Source organism: Sorex fumeus, unplaced genomic scaffold (genome assembly GCF_029834395.1).
Source record: "Sorex fumeus unplaced genomic scaffold, SorFum_2.1 ptg000037l, whole genome shotgun sequence".
NCBI lineage: Eukaryota > Metazoa > Chordata > Mammalia > Eulipotyphla > Soricidae > Sorex > Sorex fumeus.
The window spans coordinates 46,197,197-46,217,814 of record NW_026606094.1 but is presented as its reverse complement, the minus strand read 5'-3'; the positions used below and the strand labels follow the sequence as shown (position 1 = coordinate 46,217,814).

Here is a 20,618-nt window from a genome sequence, read left to right as displayed (position 1 = left end):
CAATACCTGGCAAAGCTTTAACATTCACAATTGCATGCTAATAAAATCTTTTAAAAATTAGGAAAATAATTTTTCTTTAGATCTTCAATGCTATGATCAGTTTTTTTGTATCACTTCTTCCTTTTCACAAAACTGAACTTTAAAAAATGAATAGTAAATTGTTGATATATTTTGAATATGTTAAAATATTAATATTAAACTATCACTGTAGCACTGTCGCACTGTCCTCCTGATGTTGTGAGATTTGTTGTTACTGTGTTTGGCATATCAAATACGTCACAGGTAGCTTGCCAGGCTTTGCCAGGTGGGTGAGATACTCTCCAATAAATTATTGTTAACCATAATACCTATTTCCTAAACTAATAAATTTTTGTTTGATTTTTGGGCCAAACCAGGAGGTGCTCAGGAGTTAGCCATGGCCCTGCATTCAGGGATCACTCCTGGCAGAATTTGGGGTACCATATCTGGGTGAGAACCCTCCCCACCCAAGGGACCCAGCCCAGCAGCCAACCTCCACTGCCCAACCACCACCACGCTCCAGGCCGCTTTTCGGACTATGTGGCCACAAAGCAGTCACATGACACATTATTAGACATTCCCTACCCATTTATGCCACTGTGAGAGCCCAGCAAGCTATGGAGAGTATCCCGCCCACACCAGCAGAGCCTGGCAAGATCCCCATGGCGTATTCGATATGCCAAATAGAGTAACAACAACAGGTCTCCCCTGACCCTGACCCTGAAAGAGTCTCCAACCATTGGGAAAAGACAAGTAAGAAGAGGCTGCTAAAATCACAGGGCTGAGAGGAATAGAGATGTTACTGGTGCCCGCTCTAGTAAATCAAAGATCAATGGGATGATAGTGATACAGTGACAGATGTAGTGCTGGGGATCAAACTGATTTAGTCACACACAAAGCAAACGCCTTACCTGTTGTACTATCTTCCTAGCCTAAAATGATGAACTTTTAATTAGTAAAAACAAAGTATGCTCTTTCTGTCTAGCTAGTACCCAACACATATATTTTTTAACTTCTTTCTATGGTAATGTTCAAACATTTTCAAAAACAGACAAAAATTATAGAACACTTGTGATTGGCTATAGACAAAGGCAATGAAAGGTAACGTTTTCTACAGTCGTGCTTCTAGTGGCAGTCTACAGTTTTCTGGATTTCAAGAAGCAATTTTGATCACAGTAGCAGTAGATTAACTCTAATGTACTAGTTACAGAATGGCAGCAATCGGAATTACCTCTTAAATTAAAAGTTTTCACAACAGTCTCTGGCGTGAGCAACTATTTAGTATATCAGTTCTATACTCTTGGAAGTCACTCAGTAAAACCCACTGTTTACATCTTAAAACAACTTTTATAAGCACCAAATTTCCTTGCATTAAATACCTTCCTGATTAAAACATACATCTCCTGTTTTCTAGAGATCAACTCCTGACACATACTATCTGATATCTGTGTGTGAAGCCAATACTAAATTTTAAAATTTTATTCAATTTTTCAATTTATCCAATTTTCTTATGTGATATCACTGTCACTGTCACTGTCCTCCCATTGTTCATTGATTTGCTGGAACGGGCCCAGTAATCTTCATTGTGACACTTGTTACTGTGTTTGGCATATCAAATACGTCGCAGGTAGGTTGCTAGGCTTTGCCGTTCGGGCAAGATACTCTCAGTAGCTTGCCGGGCTCTCCGAGAGGTGCAGAGGAATTGAACTTGAATCGGCCATGTTGGCTGTGTGCAAAGCAAACGCCCTACCATGTGCTATCGCTCCAGCCCCTTATGTGATATACTAATGTTTTTATTTATTTAACTTATTCCGTTTTAAATTCCCTAAAATTTTATTGTTTCACCTTCAAATTTCCAAAATAATTTATTATCTTGATTAAAAATTATAATACTTAAAATCGATTTCATGATTCACCAAAATAGCTACAAAGCATTTAAAAAGACACTGCTTATCCCATAAACAGAGAACAGTGACTATACCTGAAGGAAATCACAAGAGTATTTACCCACTTCTGGAGTTTTTTCAGGTATTCTTTTATTAAACTTCTACCTAAATAGGAGACAGTGGAGCCACACCCATGTCTCCACATTAGAAACGTTGTTAAGAGATAGGAAAAAAACAGAACACAGAAAAAGGGAAAAAAATCCTATAACTATACACATTTGGGATAAAACAGCTCTTCACTGAAAAGAAAGCAAGTTTTTCATAAAATAGTTTTCTGAAAGCCTCTATTGATTGGACTTAATTTTGTTATTAAAACATACCTCCAGAAATCATATGCAATGTTTGATTATTTTCCTCCATCTACTCATTAGTCAAACAGAAATAAATCTAATGGGGACCAAAGGGACATTTGAAAACTAAACATCCTTAAATCTTGGTATATGAATAGGGAACTATGTTCAGTTTTCAGTTCTTGATTCCAAAACCAATAAAATCACAGCAAAATGTTAAATGAATCTACAGATCTCAAAGGATAACAGATCATAAAACTCCCACAGATTTGGCAAGGTGGCAGTCACTGACAGAAGGAGAAAAGATATATAAATATAGGCTAAAGTTTCACATTTTTCTATCAGAAAATGAAGCTTTATTGAAAGATCTTTAACTATAAAATATCTTTATATTTTAATAAAAGATAGTATTAATGAGTACTATGCTATTACATTATATATTCTACCTTCTATAGCAAATATATTTAAATAAATTAGCATTATAAGATGCATTAGACTTAAACTTTCATTTGAGTGAATATCTTTCCAAAATTTATTATTATCTGATTATTATTATTATTATGCTTCAGAGTTCTTGATACCATAATTAATTACTATTAATTCTGAAAAACTACAGATTCAGAAATTTCTGATATCTTCTAGAGTTATAAGTGAAAATGCCATGGATATTAAAAATAACCTTGTTTAGGTCAAAGTACATAGAACTTTCTAATCCTGTGACTCGAAGCAAATTAATTAACATTCCTACATTTAAATTTCATTTGTTATTAGGAACTATCATGTACTTATAGAGATTTAGAGAATAAATTGCGTATATAGGAGGTTGTAGTACTTTCATTATCACCATATTATTGTGTCTATTCTCAAAGTAGAATGTTTCACAACTTTTAATAATAGAGTATACAAAAACTGCTAAGTAACTGAGACAATGCCATATTTGTAAAATCAAAACTGTAAAGGGGGTGCAAATTTAAACCTTAAAATAAAATACTTAATGTAAAAATTTACGCAAATTCTAGTTAAATTTTCGCTCTTCATTGCTATTATATACATATGTAACTAATTTTAATCTTAATTTTGCATACACAAACTTTGCTAAATAGACTAAAAATAATATACATACAACATCTAAATATCACTTTATAAAATGTTACTAAGACAGTTAACAAGACCAGACAGTAAAGAGATACATCATTTACATGGACTACAGTGTCTTTTTCCCCATATTGCCTCATAAACTTAATGATTATCTAACAGTACAAAATTCTGACAATCTTGTGTCAAAGCTGGTTAAAATATTTTAATACTCGTGCAGAGATGCAAATGGCCATCTAGAAAAAGAAAAAGTGTGAGCATTCTATATGCAAGTTAATATAAATAACAATTATAATTAATACAATATTGCACAACAACACAAAAAATAACTAGATCAAAATAATTGAAGATGGGAGATGCGTGCTGAAAGCAGAGTATAGACCGAACACGATTGCCACTCAATGCCTCTTTTGCAGACCACAACACCCAAAAGGAGAAAGAGAACAAAAGGGAATGCCCTGCCACAGAGGCAGGGTGGGGGGGATGGGGGTGGGAGGGTTATTGGGATCAATGGTGATGGAAAATGGGCACTGGTGGAGGGATGGGTATTTGATCATTGTATAATCAAAACCCAAGCACAAAAATTTGTAAGTCTACAACTGTACCTCATGGTGTTTCACTAATAAAAATTTTTTTAAATGACAATAAATATATAATACAATAAAAAAAAATTGAAGGAACAGACCAACAATACATAGAAAACTGATGGCTGAGCAGAGACACACTTAAAAGAAGAAAAAAAAGGATTGTCATTTCAATAAACAATATCATATATGGATATACAAGTTGGAAAAATTGTAACTGAATCATTTTCTTACTCTACTGTGGATGGGGGACATTTCCAAGAAAAATTTTAGGCCTCAATTTGACAGAACAAAAATTTTAATAATATATAGGAGAATATCTTCCTGATCTCTGGGAAGACAAAAAAAAACTCTCAAATATATGACCAGCACTAATCACAAAAAGAAAACAATAGATAAATTATTTTAACTTTAAAAATTTTGTTCAGGCTTTATCCTCATTCCCATTTTTCTCCCTTGAACACGTATCTCACTGCTCATCTCTATGTTTTTTTACTGTCTTTATCCACCCTACAGAAGTCCGTGTTCTTTCTGAACATGTACTTCCTATTGTCTCTCCCCTGGAATCTTTCTACGGTTAAATGAAAACCATTTTCCTTAACAACAACCCCCCCCCCCAACACACACACAATCCCAAAATATATGTTCAACAAAAAGACAACCTCCCCCACCCCCCACCAAATAAAAGCAAAGAATGAAAACTCATTCTCACAGAATGAAAACTAATTCTTATAAGTAAAACTCATTTACTTATTTTTGCTTGGGGTCATACCCACTGTGCGCAGGGCAACTCCAAGTTCTGTGTGCTCAGGGGTCATCAAACAGTGCTTAGGATGGCATGTCGTTCTGAGATTGAACTCAGGTTTCCTGCACACAAAACATGCATTCCAGCCCTTTGAGCTATCTATCTGGCCCCAACAATTTGTTTTTCAATTTTTATTAAAATGTATTGATTTACAAAGTTGTTCATAACATAATTATTTTAGTCAATTAATGTTCCAAAACCACCAGCATGACCTTCCCTCCACCAATGTCCCCATTTTCCCTTACTCTTAGTCACATAAACTATTTACTTGTTACTGCCTGCTCCAACAAAACTTAATGGCAAATAGAATGCTCAGAAAATAAATCAGTGAAAGCCAACTTGTGATTGTTATATGATTTTCACTAAGTAAACAAGGAAATTAAAAACATTTAATATAATAAACTACCCATTTTCATAAGTTTACAACTATGGAATCTAAAATATATTGCGTTAATTTTATTTTATACTTGGATCTCATTATTCGGCCCACTCGGAGAGCCCTGCAAGCTATCGAGAGTATCTCACATGCACGGCAGAGCCTGGGAAGCTACCCATGATGTATTCGATATGCTAAAACCACAAGTCTCACAACTTGTTGTGAGATGTTACTGGTGCCCAGTAGAGCAAATCAATGAACAACCAGAGGACAGTGCTACAGTGCTGCTTGGATCTCATTATGGTTATACTATAACATATAACGTCTTACCTGTAATTAATAAACTATAAAAAAATTCTATAATAATATATTTTGAAATTTACATGAAACTGGTAAGACCTACGTATGCAAAAATATTTTTCTCCCCCTACACTTCATTTAAACACTGGTTTACAAAGTTGTTCATGATGATTTGTTCCAGGCATTCAATATTCCAACACCAATCCCACTATCTCTATCACCTTTCCTCCACCAGTCTCCAATTTTCCCAACCCCCCCCTCAAGTCTGCCTGATACAGGCCCATAATAATTTAGTTTATATTGCCTGTTACCAACAAATTGCTAATGGAATGATCAAAGAATATTTTCTTCAAGAAAATTAGTGTAAATTGTTGTTGTATCTCACCATGAAGATATTAAGTCCTTGTATGAGGGATTACTAGCACAATGGTAGGGCATTTGCCTTGCACGCAGCCAACACGGCCGACCCGAGTTCGATTCCTCCGCCCCTCTTGGAGAGCCCAGCAAGCTACCGAGAGTATCTCGCCCGCACGGCAGAGCCTGGCAAGCCACCCGTGATGTATTCGATATGCCAAACACAGTAACAACAAAATCTCCAATGGAGACGTTACTGGGCCCGCTCGAGCAAATCGATGAGCAACGGGAGGGCCTTTACCTTTACCTTTACTAAGATGTTATTACAAGTGAAGTCTTTCTGTGTCAGTGTTTTTGTTAGTTGAGATTAAATGGCTTCTACATTACACCCCATCCAATCTGGTATGCTACTACAACTGAGTTATCAGTGTGGAAGAGTATGGAGATGTCACATTCACAGCTGCACACTTAAAGGAATTCAGAATATTTAATTCGAATAAGATTTTAACTAGGCCCCAGCTCTGGACTGTGGGCATGGCTCCCAGGACTTCCAGAAGTATAGGGAGGTGGGAGGAGTTAGCCCATACTGACACTGAGAAAGCCTGGAGATTTCAATCACAGCAACCCATCATCTGCCTGAGTTCTGAGCAGTTTAATTTCTCTGCGAGGATCGGTTATCAGCCAGTGGTGATATTCAGAGTACTTCTGTGGGGGCTAGCCCAGTGTATGCCCAATAGAGTCCCAGTACCCACTGCTTCCACATTCCAAAATCACTGTCATTCATCCGGCCGGACCCCATCAGCTTGGGACCAAGTCCCACAGAGAAATTAACCTGTTGACAACTCAGGTAGGCGACAGGTACCAGTGACTATAATCTCTAGGCTTTCTCAGAGTCGGAATGGGCTAGCTCCCCCCACCTCCCTGTACTTTTGGAAGTGCTGACAGCCATGCATATGAACCACCTCTGGCACCATGTAAGCTCACCAACTGGCCTTGCTCCAGAGACTCCTAAATAAATCTCAAAAGAGATCAACTAGCCATAAAATCTCTTAGACACTTGTTCCTGGATGAGACATTCAGGGCACCAGGGAGGGGGACAGGCCAGCATCAGCCCAAACAGAGCCCAGGCCACCATTATTCCCACACTCCAAAACAAATTTATTTTGAAAGGAACAAATCAATGACCATTAAAATCAGTAATACAGTTACTTCCACCCAAATTAGGTAATTTATGAACTGATGACAATATTCCATTCTTTCACAAGGCAGATTAAATGAGAGCTTTTGAAGTTATTCACAATTATACACATCAAGCAATCATTTTGTGTACTTTTCTATATGTGCTATATTTTATAATAAAGCATATTTATGAATGCTAAAAAGTCTGAGAATAAAAATTTTCAAGATAACCCAGAATTGCACAAAAATAAATGTTTTTATTTAACATTTACTAAGCTTCCCATAGACAGGGTGGGGAAGGCTGGAGGAAGCTGCAAGGAAGACTGGTTGGGAGGGACACCCTGAGACAATGGTGAAGGGTCCTGAATACCACTGGGAGAACTCTATTGAAAACAAAAACAGATATAATACATGTAATAAAGGTAACACTTGAACTTTCAGTAGCAAACATTCTGAACATCTTATCAGTTTAACTCAATTTGTTTACTAAATAGTGAGTTAAGGGGTGCAGAAAAATAGTACTGCTTGTAGGGCACTTGCTTGTATGTGACTGGCTGATCCAGGTTCATTATCCAGCACCCCACATGGTGCCCTGAACACACTCGGAGTGATTTCTAAGCACAGAACCAGTTGTATTCCCTGAGTACCGCTAGGTGTGACACAAAAACAAAGACAAAAAAACAGTGTATTGAGGTGGTTAAGTTTTGAACACTGCATCTGTAAACATTTTCTAAATATTATCTTGTTTGCATCTAACCAATTATCTTGAGATGTGTGCCTTATTTCTTCGACGCATCGAAGAAATAGCTAAGAGGACAAAGAACCTCTGGCTCCGTGCACATCTCTTTGATTCCACTGTTCTTCCTGCATTAACATACGCCTCAGAGACTTGGGCCCTATGAAAATAGGATGAGAACGTTATTCGGGTCTCCCAAAGAGGAATGGAAAGAGCTATGCTTGGAGTATAACGCTTCACTCAAATGAGAGAAGGAATCGGGAGTTCCGACCTCCGTCGACGATCAAGAATCAGGGACGCTGTCTCATTTATCAAGGCGTCGAATATCAGATGAGCTGGACATGTAATGCGATTTGGAGATGACTGCTGGACTAAAGCCATTAACGACTGGATTTTACAGAACATCAAGAGATCGCATGGCCACCCACCTACGAGATGGTCAGACTTCTTCGTCAAGACCCTGAATGATTGGTCTGAGGCTCTTCGTGTTCCTGGAGTGAGCAGATGCCATTGGGCTACACTAACATGTGACAGGGACAAATGGAGACATTACTGGTGCCCGCTCAAGCAAATCAATGAGTAACGAGATGTCAAGTGATCAAGTAATCAAATGTGCCTTATGGCAATTTTACAGTTGAGGAAATTAGTGTTCTGAGAGTGATGAATCAATAAATGAGAGCTGCATTAGAAAAAATAACATTTAAGAAAAAGCACAGAATTAGTGCACAGCAGAAAAGCCAAAATATTAAAAGTTATAACAAAAGGACAAGCCCAAAAACATAACGAAGAGCATGAGAAAAACTATATGACTCTCTTATTTTCATTATTCACCCTTCCTCTCAGGGAGCAAGGGAGGGTGTCCCAGTCCATGTGCTAAACACAATTACTCAGGCTAGATCTACTGAAACTTTAAAACCTAAACATCAAAACTTTAAGGATATGTTAATATTGTTTAAAAAACTAAATACTAGATAAAACATAATTTTATGTGAGTTCTGATTTCATAAAATATGCGTCATAAATAAGAAATCAAATGCACGTGAATTTTCCAAAATCTCTTTATATGCAGCCTTTGCATCTTCTTAAAACAGAAATGGTCTCCTTTTGTACTCTGTTCAATTACTGATGACTGAATAATTATTAATCTAACATGCATTCCATCAAGTCGCTTAGAATTTTAACATCATGCCATGAATTGCCCCACACGAGCGGCTCTCCACCACGACCATGGCACCAAAGGCACACGGACCTAATCCAGAGCCTGGCAGCTGGCAGCCGAAATGTGAACAGACTGCGTTAAACTATGGCGCCATGCCCCCCCCGGGAGGGAAAGGGTGTCTATCTCTTCTGCCTTTTTCACCCCTGGCAGCATGGTGGCCACTGCCTCAGCGCTTGTTGCAAAGCCAGGTATGAGCCAGTGGTGACGAAGCAAGTGCAGCGTCATGAGGCCACAAGTTGCCACCCAAGAGAGGTTCTCAATCTAATCCAGATCCCGGCAGCTTGCAGCAGAAATGTGAATGGACTATGCATTAAACTATGGCGCCATGCAACCCCCCCTCCCCCCCGAGGGAAAGGGTGTTTGTCTCTTCCGCCTCCCCTCCCCCCCCCCCCCCCAGCAGCATGGTGGCCGCTGCCTCAGAGCTTATGGCAAAGCCAGGTATGAGCCAGCAGTGACGGGGCAATTGCAGCCTCATGGAATGGGGGGCAGAACCAGCTCCTCCTTTACGCCCTACCGAGGTCACTAGTTGCCACGAGCGGCTCTCCAGCACGGCCATGACACCAGAGGCACACAAACCAATCCTGTAATTATCCAGCTCTTGGCAGAAATCCCTCCAGACTTAATTAGTAAAATATCAGAAATCCAAAATCATATGGTTTTCATAACCAGCAGTAGAAAACATTATTTCACAATGCCTTTTCAGCAGTTCTGACTGTTGGGGGGGAGGGGAATTCCAAACAATAATGGTGCATCTTTTGTAAAAATAATGAATGTAATCAAAGTAGAGAGAGAGTTAAGTAGAAATCATCTGCCTCACAGGCATCAGCACGGGTGGGAGGGGGGTATATTGGGGTTCCTGGTGGTGAAAAATCATTACAATAATTACTGGTGAAAGGAAAGATGTTTGATCAATGTATGATCAAACTTAAACCTGAAAACTTTGTAACTTTTCTCACGGTGGTTCAATAAATAAATTTAACTAAATACGTAAATAAAAGTTAAACATTATGCAAAAAAGATTTTATATCGTATTATTGCTTATTATCAATGATCTCAAGAAACATGTCCCCAGTAAATTTTCCAAATATTAGGTTTGACCTACTTACAATGAACTCAAACCAAAGTATTAGAAAGTTCCCTTTAGGTAGGGTTTACCAACAACAAATACAATAATAACAATACATTTTATTGAATGCTTTTGGACTATCTTTTAAAAATTAGACTGACTACCCAGGAAATATTTTCTCACTCTATGAAAAATATCTGTGGCCAACCAGTATGAGAAAAAGTATGTGGTGGGTCACAGAATACACTGAGACTCTGTAAGTGAACATTTATCAATGCTTCAGTGTCTAGGATGTAGTTGATGTAGTCTAGAGCTTACCCTCCAAAAGGCAAAAAATATTTAGAGAGGCTCAGCTGTGACATATGCACCAAATACAGGAGCTCTATTTTCCTTGGCTCTTTAAAAAATAACTTCTGAGAATTTCTTCTGAGACCAGCCCACAAATAGACTGTTCACACTGACCTCCTTGTTTGTCCAAGCGTGGTCTAAAGAGTGAAACCACAACGTTTGGTCAATAAAGCTATCTTCCTGCTTCAGTCTTCTCTCAAAGAGGGCTATTATATCAGTGCAGTCTGTGATAAACAACTTCTGTGGGTGTTTCACTTCTGTTACCTGGGAGTTTCTGTCTATGGAATTTGCATGTATAAAAACAGGATGCTCTTTATATAATAATTATACTAGCACAAAACTTATAAGAATATTTTAAGTGTATTAATAATGTGGAAAGCATTTCATTTTGTTCTTAGGACAAAAAATTTTTTTCATACATCTCCATGCCCAAACTCTACATCCAATTTTTCCAAGTAAAAATAAATTTTCCTATCCCTAAAAGGCTAATATTTCTCAAATGACAAGATTTCTAATAATAATTTACCTAGATGATATTTATACTGCAACTACAAATCAATTAAAAATTGAGTTAATTTTCAAAATGCATGGGACCACACTTCTAAATAATTCCAAATAGATAAGCAACATAAATTCATTTTTATGTAAGAAAAGCCATCTGTATTCATTTTTATTCCTAGTTAACTAATTCAGAGAGAAACTGTATTTTTAATTTTAGATAGCTATTCTCTAGTTATCCAACTCTATTTTGGTGGATTGATCAAAAGTCACTCATAATATTCCCTAAAAGGACTCAAGTTGGGGACAAAGTTTTCTTGCATCTGTGAGGCTTTGAGTTCAATCCCCAGTAGTGAAGAGGTGAGGAGAGAGTAAATATTATCTATGATTCTATACTTATTATTTTGGGGGCAGGCCATACCCAACAGTGCTTAGAACTCGCTCCTGTTTCCGTGCTCAGGGATCATTCCTAGTGGTACTCAGGAGACGTATTGAAATATCATGAGATATTTATGCTTATACTTACAATGTTTTCTCAGACAGTGATAATTATTCACTAAAAAACAATTTTGTCCACAATAAAAGTTCAGTAATAGAACTTACGTCGTTGAGGAAAACAACCTTAAACAGTTGAGAAGATTTAAATTAAGTTTATGTTATCCCCAAACTAATATATGGCACTACATAAATCTAAAGATAAATATTAGAAGGTATTACTAAGGCTACATGAAGAAAAAAACTACATGAAGAAATTCAAACCACAGCTATTATGTATGATAAAATTGTACTTTAAAACTGAATATTCTAGAACAGTTAATTGAAATTAACTGAAGTGAGCACTAAAACTGAATATTCTAGAACAGTTAATTGTGTCTTCCTATTTCAATTTTTGGTACTTAATCTCATATAATGCCTTGTATATATTTTAAATATAAATTTTTATAATACCTATATACACCCATTAAAATCATACCACAATAAGATAAAAACATTTCTATTAGCTCTAAGAATTTCCTTGCAACTTTGTAATAACGATCATCCTGTTGTTCATCGATTTGCTCAAGCAGGCTCAGTGACGTCTCCATCCTTCATTGTGAGACTTGTTGTTACTGTGTTTGGCATATTGAATACATCACAGGTAGCTTACCAGGCTTTGCCGTGCAGGCGAGATACTCTCGGAAGCTTGCCGGGCTCTCTGAGAGAGGGGGAGGATGTAACTGAACATTATACATAAATTAGAATTTGAATTCTATACCTTGTAGAAATATTTTAGGAACATAGGTAAAGTAAAGACTTCATAGATGAAATGTTCTATCATTTCTATGAAGAACCTATGCTGTGCCCATAATGTAGAGTACATAAAGGTAAAAGGTAAAGGCCCTCCCGTTGATGGTCGATTTGCTCGAGCGGGCCGAGTAACGTCTCCATTGGAGACTTTATTGTTACTGTGTCTGGCATATCGAATACTCTCGGTAGCTTGCCAGGCTCTCCGAGAGGGGCGGAGGAATCGAACTCGGGTCGGCCATGTTGGCCGCTTATAAGGCGAACGCCCTACCCGCTGTGCTATTGCTCCAGCCCGCTCTTAGTTGGTGGAGTGATTTGTCTGGTAGAGTACATATGATGAATTTTTAAATAGAAGCAAATCAACATAGAAATAGACATATGTGTATGTATATCCATAAAGGTATGAATACATATAATTTATTTATTGAGAGCATATAAGCAATAACATTCCAGTATGAACTTTTCTAAAAGAAAAGAAATCATAATTCCTTGTATAAGTTTAATTCCTGGCTGGAACAGAATAGAAGACAGTAAGTCTGAACATCTATTTATGACATAGAATAAGAAAGAGTTAGATTATTGAAGGGGATTTTTTTTACAAGAAACAAGAATCATCCAGAGAGGCTTTGTTCAAATATAGGATGATCCACCCATAAAAGTATATAATAAATACAATAGATTATAGTATAATAGAAGTATATAATAAATACAATAGATTATACTGTGACTGTCACTGTCCTCCCGTTGTTCATTGATTTGCTCGAGCGGGCCCAGTAACATTGTGAGACTTGTTGTTACTGTGTTTGGCATATCGAATACGTCACGGGTAGCTTGCCAGGCTTTGCCGTGCGGGCGAGATACTCTTGGTAGCTTGCCTGGCTTTCCAACAAACAAACAAACAAATTTTGTGTTCATGCCAATAATGAAATAAGAGTTATGTCAGAAGAATCCCCTTAGCACCACTGGACATGGCCCAAAATCAAACAAACTGTGTCAAAGTGTGCTAAAACTAGTATATGTAATATAAACAGGAAATGGATATTTACATAAAAGAATCAAAGTGTGCTAAAACTAGTGTATGTAATATAAACAGGAAATGGATATTTACATAGTCTCAGAATATTGGTGGGGGGGTTGGTGTTTGAATATTAAATGTAATCAAATATTGTGAACTACTTTATAAAATGGGCTGGAGCAATAGCCCAACGGGTGGGGCATTTGTCTTACACAGGACCAACATGGGTTCAATTCCTTCGCCCCTCTCGGAGAGCCTGGCAAGCTACCAAGAGTATTGTGCCTGCAGGGCAAAGCCTGGCAAGCTACGCGTGACATATTCAATATGCCTAACACAGTAACAAGTCTCACAATGGAGACGTTACTGGGCTCACTTGAGCAAATCGATGAACAATGGGAGGACAGTGCTACAGTGCATACTGTGTAAAATGGAATAAATATTTCTAAAGAACAGAAGACAGAGTTTGGGGTGGGGGTGTGTGGAAATCCTGATTTAGAGAGGATATCTGCTAAGAACTATTATCAGGCAAGTTTGGTACATTAAACATATTGTCATATTGTTGGGCGCTTTTTTTTTTAACATACTGTTTACGGACATGAAGTCAACAAAATGTGTCCTGCAGTTTTCTTAAACTTGATTATTTTTTGTATTGTTAACTGTAGGCATAAACACTAAACCATATAAAATTATACTTTCCTTTAATGACTGCATATCAGCCCACAAAGATCACTTCTAATCCTAAATTCTCGAGAAATATTAACTATTCCTTTGAACTTTTCATAGGCATGCAAAATTGAAGTCTCTCTCTGCAAAGTAGACAGACTCAGACTCCATGACTTTGAAATTAAGTCATTCCAAAGTGTAGAAAAGGGTTAAAAGCAGCTCTGTTTCTGAGTAAATATTGATTAAATTCACTCTCTTTCAGAACCTTTAGCCACCCACATATAAATAATTCTAATTCAAGAGTTTATTTCTTGGGGCTGGAAGGATAGCACAGCGGGTAGGGCATTTGCCTTGTACGAGGCCAACCTGGGTTCAACTCCCAGCATCCCCTACAGTTCCCTGAGCACCACCAGGAGTAATTCCTGAGTGTATGAGCCAGGAGTAACCACCGTGCATCGCCGGGTATGACTCAAAAAAAGTTTGTTTCTCTAACAAAGTAGGCTATAAATATTTATTCTCCTGAAAATAATTACTATTAATAGATGCTATAAAATATTAAGGAATTATAGGAGACAGTTTTGAGAAAACTATTTCAAAATTATAAAAACATATATAATGATTAATTCTGAATTGTTATCTTGTTTCAACTTAATTGCTCAATTCAATTTTTAAAGAAATGATATAGCATCTCTATTTCCTTCTATAATAAATAGTCCAAAAAAACAAATCCCAATCTTCCAGGATACTACTTTGTTTCAAAGTAATACTCTCAAAAAACAAACTTGCCAAAATTATTCAGCTGCTATACTTGTAAGATAATCTAAACATCAACTTATAAAAGTATTTTTATTGCAATGTTTACATTTTAAAGTAAAGATGTGATGTGATATGCGTAAATATGATAATAAGTGATTTTCAGTTTAATTTCACAAAATATTTAGCATGGAATTTTTTTAAATTATCCTTATATGAAATATAAGTAAAACTCTTTCACTTTCTTTCCTGAGTGAAAGATACAGCACAGAGCTTAAATCACTTGTCCTGTAAGCAGAAGATCCTGTTTCAAATCCTGATACCACATTCGGTCCCCCAACTAGACCACGTACACTTGTACTTCCTCCCAATTTGTGAGGCCCTTGGATCAATCCCTGGCATGAGAGAGAGAGAAAATAAAACTGACCGTGGGAAAGAGGAAAAGGATTCAGTCAACTGAACAAAAGTGATCAATCATAATAGTGACTATGGAAACCAGATATTTTATGGTAAATAAAATATAGCATAAAGATGCTGATTTATAATGCTTATACATAAAACCTATATGCTTTAAACCAATTCTACTTAAAATAATTTGGTGGAGATTTTGAGGACAATTCTTATAATGCTCAGGGTTTACCCTGTCAGGGATTACTCTTGCAGTGACTGGGGGACTATATGTGGTGCCAGGTATCATATCCGTATCGGCATTATCACTTTACTATCTCTCTGACCACTACTTCAGTGAAAATTTTAAGTAAAAGAAGAAATAAAATAAAACTATATTCTTCAGATGTAGATACAGACAGGCAGATACACAGATAAAGCAAAAAAGCTAACAATAAGAATAAGACTGCTCCTAGACCTACTAACTACAGAAAATATTCACCTGTACTGCTCACAATGCCCTGTTTATACTGAGTTCGATCATGATCACGATCATCCTGTTATTCGTAGATTGCCTTGAGCAGGCACCAGTAACGTCTCCTTCATCCTAGCCCTGAGATTTTAAAAAATGCCATATTCAAGGCTCTTTCAGGGTTGCGAGAATTGAACCCATCATTATTACTGGTTGGTGCATAGACAACAAAGATAGAAACTGCAGGCAGTGAGCCACATCTATTCAAATGTAAACGTCCGATTCGGTTGTTAGGCATTCGAATGAATCAATGCTCTTGGCCAAGTTTGTGTTGACAAGGACACCGATGCCTCCAACACCTCTTTTATCGCATGTTCTGAGGAACAATTCTTCTCCAGTGTCGAAAACGGCATGGTGAGATTCGTGCCTTCTTGTCTCGGTCAGACCTATGATGTCGTACTTGATCATTCGCGCTTGTACCATCAGGTCCTCGATGGATGCATCTGATGCTAGCGTACGTGCATTGAAAGTATAGACGATCATTTTTGTCTTCCTTCGTTGTGGCAGCCTAGGTCGGCCTTGAGATTTTGTCGGCCTCTCCTTTCTCATCCTTCTCAGTGCTGCCATGTCGGTGAAGCCGTCAGGGTCAGGTGAATGAGACCAGTTGTAGTTACTGGTTTTGGCATATCGAATACACAGCAGATAGCTTGCCAGGCTCTTCCATGTGGGCGGAATACTCTCAGTAGCTTGCCAGTCTTTCCGAGAGGGATAGAGGCTTTTGGGGCGACCTCTAATCACCCTTCTAGGTGTTACCATATTTGAACCCTATAAAATATGGTACGACAATTCCAGAAGATGGGTATTTAGTGTCTTATGATGTGTCGCGGGGCCGCAAGCGGCCGCGCGGGTCCAGAAAGCATCCTGGAGTGTGGCGACGGCTGGGTAGTGGAAGTAGTGTCGAGAGTGGAAGTCTGCCAGTGGGGTATTTATCTGGGTAGGGTGGGTCTCCTGTGCACAATTCGATCCCTGGGTGGTTGATGGAAGCAGACAGGGCAGGGTAGGGTGGGGCTCCTGATTAGAATCCCTTTGTCACCTGTGGTGGTGGGAGCAAGCAGAGAAGCTCTGTTCCTGGGTCCGCCGAGCCTGGAGTCCAAGGTCTCAGAGAGTTCTGCTTATCTTGTTCTGTGGGTCTTCAGTCGTGCGTGGGTCTCGGCTGGAGTTGCCACGCGGGTCCGGAAAGCGTCCTGGAGTGTGGCGACGGCTGGGTAGTGGAAGTAGTGTCATTATGATGAAAGAGAAATCGAGAAGTTCTACATGGAGCTAGAGAAGTTCTATAAAGAAGACCACACCTTCTACAAGATCATTGTGGGTGATTTTAATGCCAAGATAGGACCGAGAAGATCAGCTGAAGAACTTCACATCGGGACCCATGGCCTAGAATGGTACGAACAGGGTGAGAGACTGTCTGAGTTCATCATGTCGACCAAGACCATTCATGGTAACTCACAGTTCCAGAAGGCAGAATCTAAACGATGGACATGGGAGTCTCCCGGTGGACGATTCCACAACGAAATAGACCACATCATATTCAATCGACGGTTTTGCCTGACTAATGTCGCTGTTGTCCCAAAATTTCGAACGGGATCGGACCACCGTCTCCTTCGTGCAAAATTCTACTTCACAGAGCGAGGAGAAAGGGCTGCAAAGTTCAAAAAGAGAACTCCCAGAATGACCACCAACTGAGAACTCTTTGGTACTATTGCGGCAACATGGGAAGATGCCATTGTTGACAACATTGACGAGGAATACGATCGACTGGTTCAGCACCTCCATGAATGTGCGAGGAACGCCAAGAGAGAGATAGCCACAAAAAATCGCCTATCTTCGAAAACTCTTGAGCTAATTCGCCAGCGTGGTTTGGCGCGTGCCTCAGGCAACCGCAAGCTAACGTCCGAGCTGCCAAAGCAGTGCAGAGATGCGATCAAGGAAGACCTCAAAGAGAGAAGAGCAGAAGTACTGGTAGATGTGGCAGAAGCCGGGAAAAGTATTCGTAACGCCCGCCTGTCCTTCACCAACTATAAGACCAAGATGACTGCCCTCCAACGTCCTGATGGATCCATCACATCCTCCAGAACGGCAATGGAGAAGATTATCCATGACTTCTACTCAAATCTCTTCGATAGCCATGTCCACTTGCCGGCATACCAAATTCCACAGGATGGATATGTCGTTCCCAACATTCTCCCTTTCGAAATCCTACACGCCATTTTGTCGGTAAAGAAACAAACAGCACCCGGCCCAGACAAGGTCAGACCTGAACACCTGAAGAACCTGCCGTCAGTACTCATCAATACACTGGCTCGGCTCTTCACTCACTACCTGTTTGAATGCAAGGTTCCGTCCCAATGGAAAACCAGCAGAACCGTACTACTGTTCAAGAAGGGAGACATCCATGACATTGGCAACTATCGCCCGATCTGCCTATTGTCTGTCATCTACAAGTTGTTCAATCGAGTCATCCTAAATAGGATTGGCAGAACACTAGATGAAGGACAACCATGCGAGCAAGCAGGGTTCTGCAAAGGATTCAGCACCATCGACCATATCCACACGATAACCAAGCTCATTGACATTTCTCGGGAGTTCAAAATGCCGCTCTGTTTAACGTTCATTGATTTAAAGAAGGCCTTTGATTCTGTTGAGACGGAAGCGGTCATTGAAGCCCTAGCCTGGGCATTCAAGCCCAATACATCAGGATCCTCCGTGAGCTGTATTGCGGATTCACTACCAGGATCTCACCATTCTACAAAGAAGTGATCGTTGATGTCAAGAGAGGGGTGCGGCAGGGTGATACCATTTCACCAAAACTCTTCAGTGCCGCCCTCGAGAACATCATGCGACGACTGGAATGGGAAGGAATGGGAGTGAAGATAGATGGTCGGCAACTACACCACCTCCGCTTTGCTGATGACATTGTTTTAATAACACCAAACATCAGCCAAGCGGCACAAATGCTGGCCGACTTTGACCGTGAGTGTGGAAAGGTAGGACTACAGCTGAATCTTACGAAGACAATGTTTATGAGAAACAGCCTCGTTCCTGACGCCCCATTCGCTCTCAATGGAACGACCATCTCCGAATGCAACAGCTATGTGTACCTAGGTCGAGAGGTCAACATGACAAATGACCTGGCACCCGAGCTGCGCAGGAGGAAGAGAGTGGCTTGGAACGCCTTCAAGAACGTCGAAGAAATAGCTAAGAGAACGAAGAACCTCCGGCTCCCGGCACATCTCTTTGATTCCACTGTTCTTCCTGCATTAACATATGCCTCAGAGACCTGGGCCCTACACAAACAAGATGAGAATGCTATTCAGGTCTCCCAAAGAAGAATAGAAAGAGCTATGCTTGGAATATCACGTTTCACTCAAATGAGAGAAAGAATCCGGAGTTCTGACATCCGTCGACGATCAAGGATCAGGGACGCTCTCTCATTTGCCAAGGTGTCGAAAATCAAATGGGCTGGTCACGTAATGAGATTTAAAGACGACCGCTGGACTAGAGCTGTTACTGACTGGATTCCACGGGATGTCAAAAGACCGCGTGGCCGCCCACCTACCAGATGGTCAGACTTCTTCGTCAAGATCATGAACGATCGGTTTGAGGCCCTTCATGTTCCCGGAGCGAAGAGATGCCATTGGGCTACACTAGCACGCGACAGGGACAAATGGAGACGTTACTGGCGCCCGCTCGAGCAAATCGATGACTAACAGGAAGTTAAGTGATTAAGTGAAGTGATTATTACTGGTATTTGGCATATTGGGTATGCCACGGGGAGTTTGCCAGACTCTGCCATGTGGGCAGGTTACACTCGGTAGCCTGCCAGGTTGTTCAAAGCAGGAATGAGATAATAAGATCATACTGAGTTGCTGAGACACAAACTACAAAGTAATTATCACATAATTGGATCGCCTACCTCTACAAATTATGAGTTGGATTCAGTGAGAGTAACCCAAAAAAACAGAATAAAATTGAAAGAACAAATTACCTTTCACTTAAAACCTGAGATAATATCAAAGTTGCAAAGATGGGAAAGTCTGAAAATTAGATTGCATTTAGTACAGCCTTATGGGATGGGGGGGAGGAACCGGCACATCCTTCATGCCCTACTGAGGCCATGAGTTGCCTCACACGAGCAGCTCTCTGCCACGGCCATGGCCCCAGAGGCACACAGACCTAATTCAGAACTCAGCAGCTTGCGGCAGAAATGTGAATGGACTATGCATTAAACTACAGTGCCATGCCTCCCCCCAGAGGGAAAAGGTGTCTGTCTCTTCCCCCCCCCCACCCCCGCAGCATGGTGGCTGCCATCCCAGAGCTTTTTGGACAGCCATGTATGAGCCAGAAGTAACAGGGCAACTGCAGCCTCATGGGATGGGAGGCGGAACCACGTCCTTCATGCTCTACTGAGGCCACGAGTTGCCCCCCACAAGCAGGTCTCCGGCACAGCCATGGCCCCAGAGGACACAAATCAATCTCATAATTATCCAGCTTTGGGTAGAAATCCCTCTAGACATAATTAGTAAAATATTCATTGTCACTGTCCTCCCATTGTTCATCGATTTGCTCGAGCAGGCCCAGTAACGTTTCCATTGGAGAGTTTGTTGTTACTTGTTTGGCATATCAAATATATCACGGGGAGCTTGCCAGGCTCTGCCATGCGGGCGAAATACTCTCGGTAGCTTGCCGGGCTCTCCGAGAGGGGCGGAGGAATCGAACTAGGGTCGCCCATGTTGGCTGCGTGCAAGGCAAATGCCCTACCACTGTGCTATCGCTCCAGCTCAGTAAAATATTAAAAGTCCAAAATCATATGGTCTTCATAACCAGCAATAGAAAACAAATTATTTAACGATGCCTTTTCAGCAGTTCTGTTGTTGGGAGGAAATCTCAAATAATAACGGTGCATATTTTGTCGAAATAATGAATGTAATCAAAATAGAGAGTAAGTAGAAATCATCTGCCTCAGAGGCAGCAACAGGAGGGATGAGAAGGGGGGTATATTGGGGTTCTTGGTGATGAAAAATGTACACTGGTGAAGGGATGGATGTTTGATCATTGTATGACTGAGGCTTATACATGAAAGCTTTATAACTTTTCTCATGGTGATTCAATAAATAAATTTTTAAAAAATTAGATTGTATTTAAAGAAAGGCAAGAAATTTAGTATCTATAA

The 20,618-nt window shown here is 39.7% G+C and overlaps 1 protein-coding gene across 9 annotated transcripts in view; it reads right to left on the bottom strand.

The window, feature by feature from the left end:
• Positions 1-20,618, bottom strand: part of PPP1R9A (protein phosphatase 1 regulatory subunit 9A) — a 337,678-nt gene that overhangs the window by 226,091 nt on the left and 90,969 nt on the right. The window lies entirely within an intron of this gene.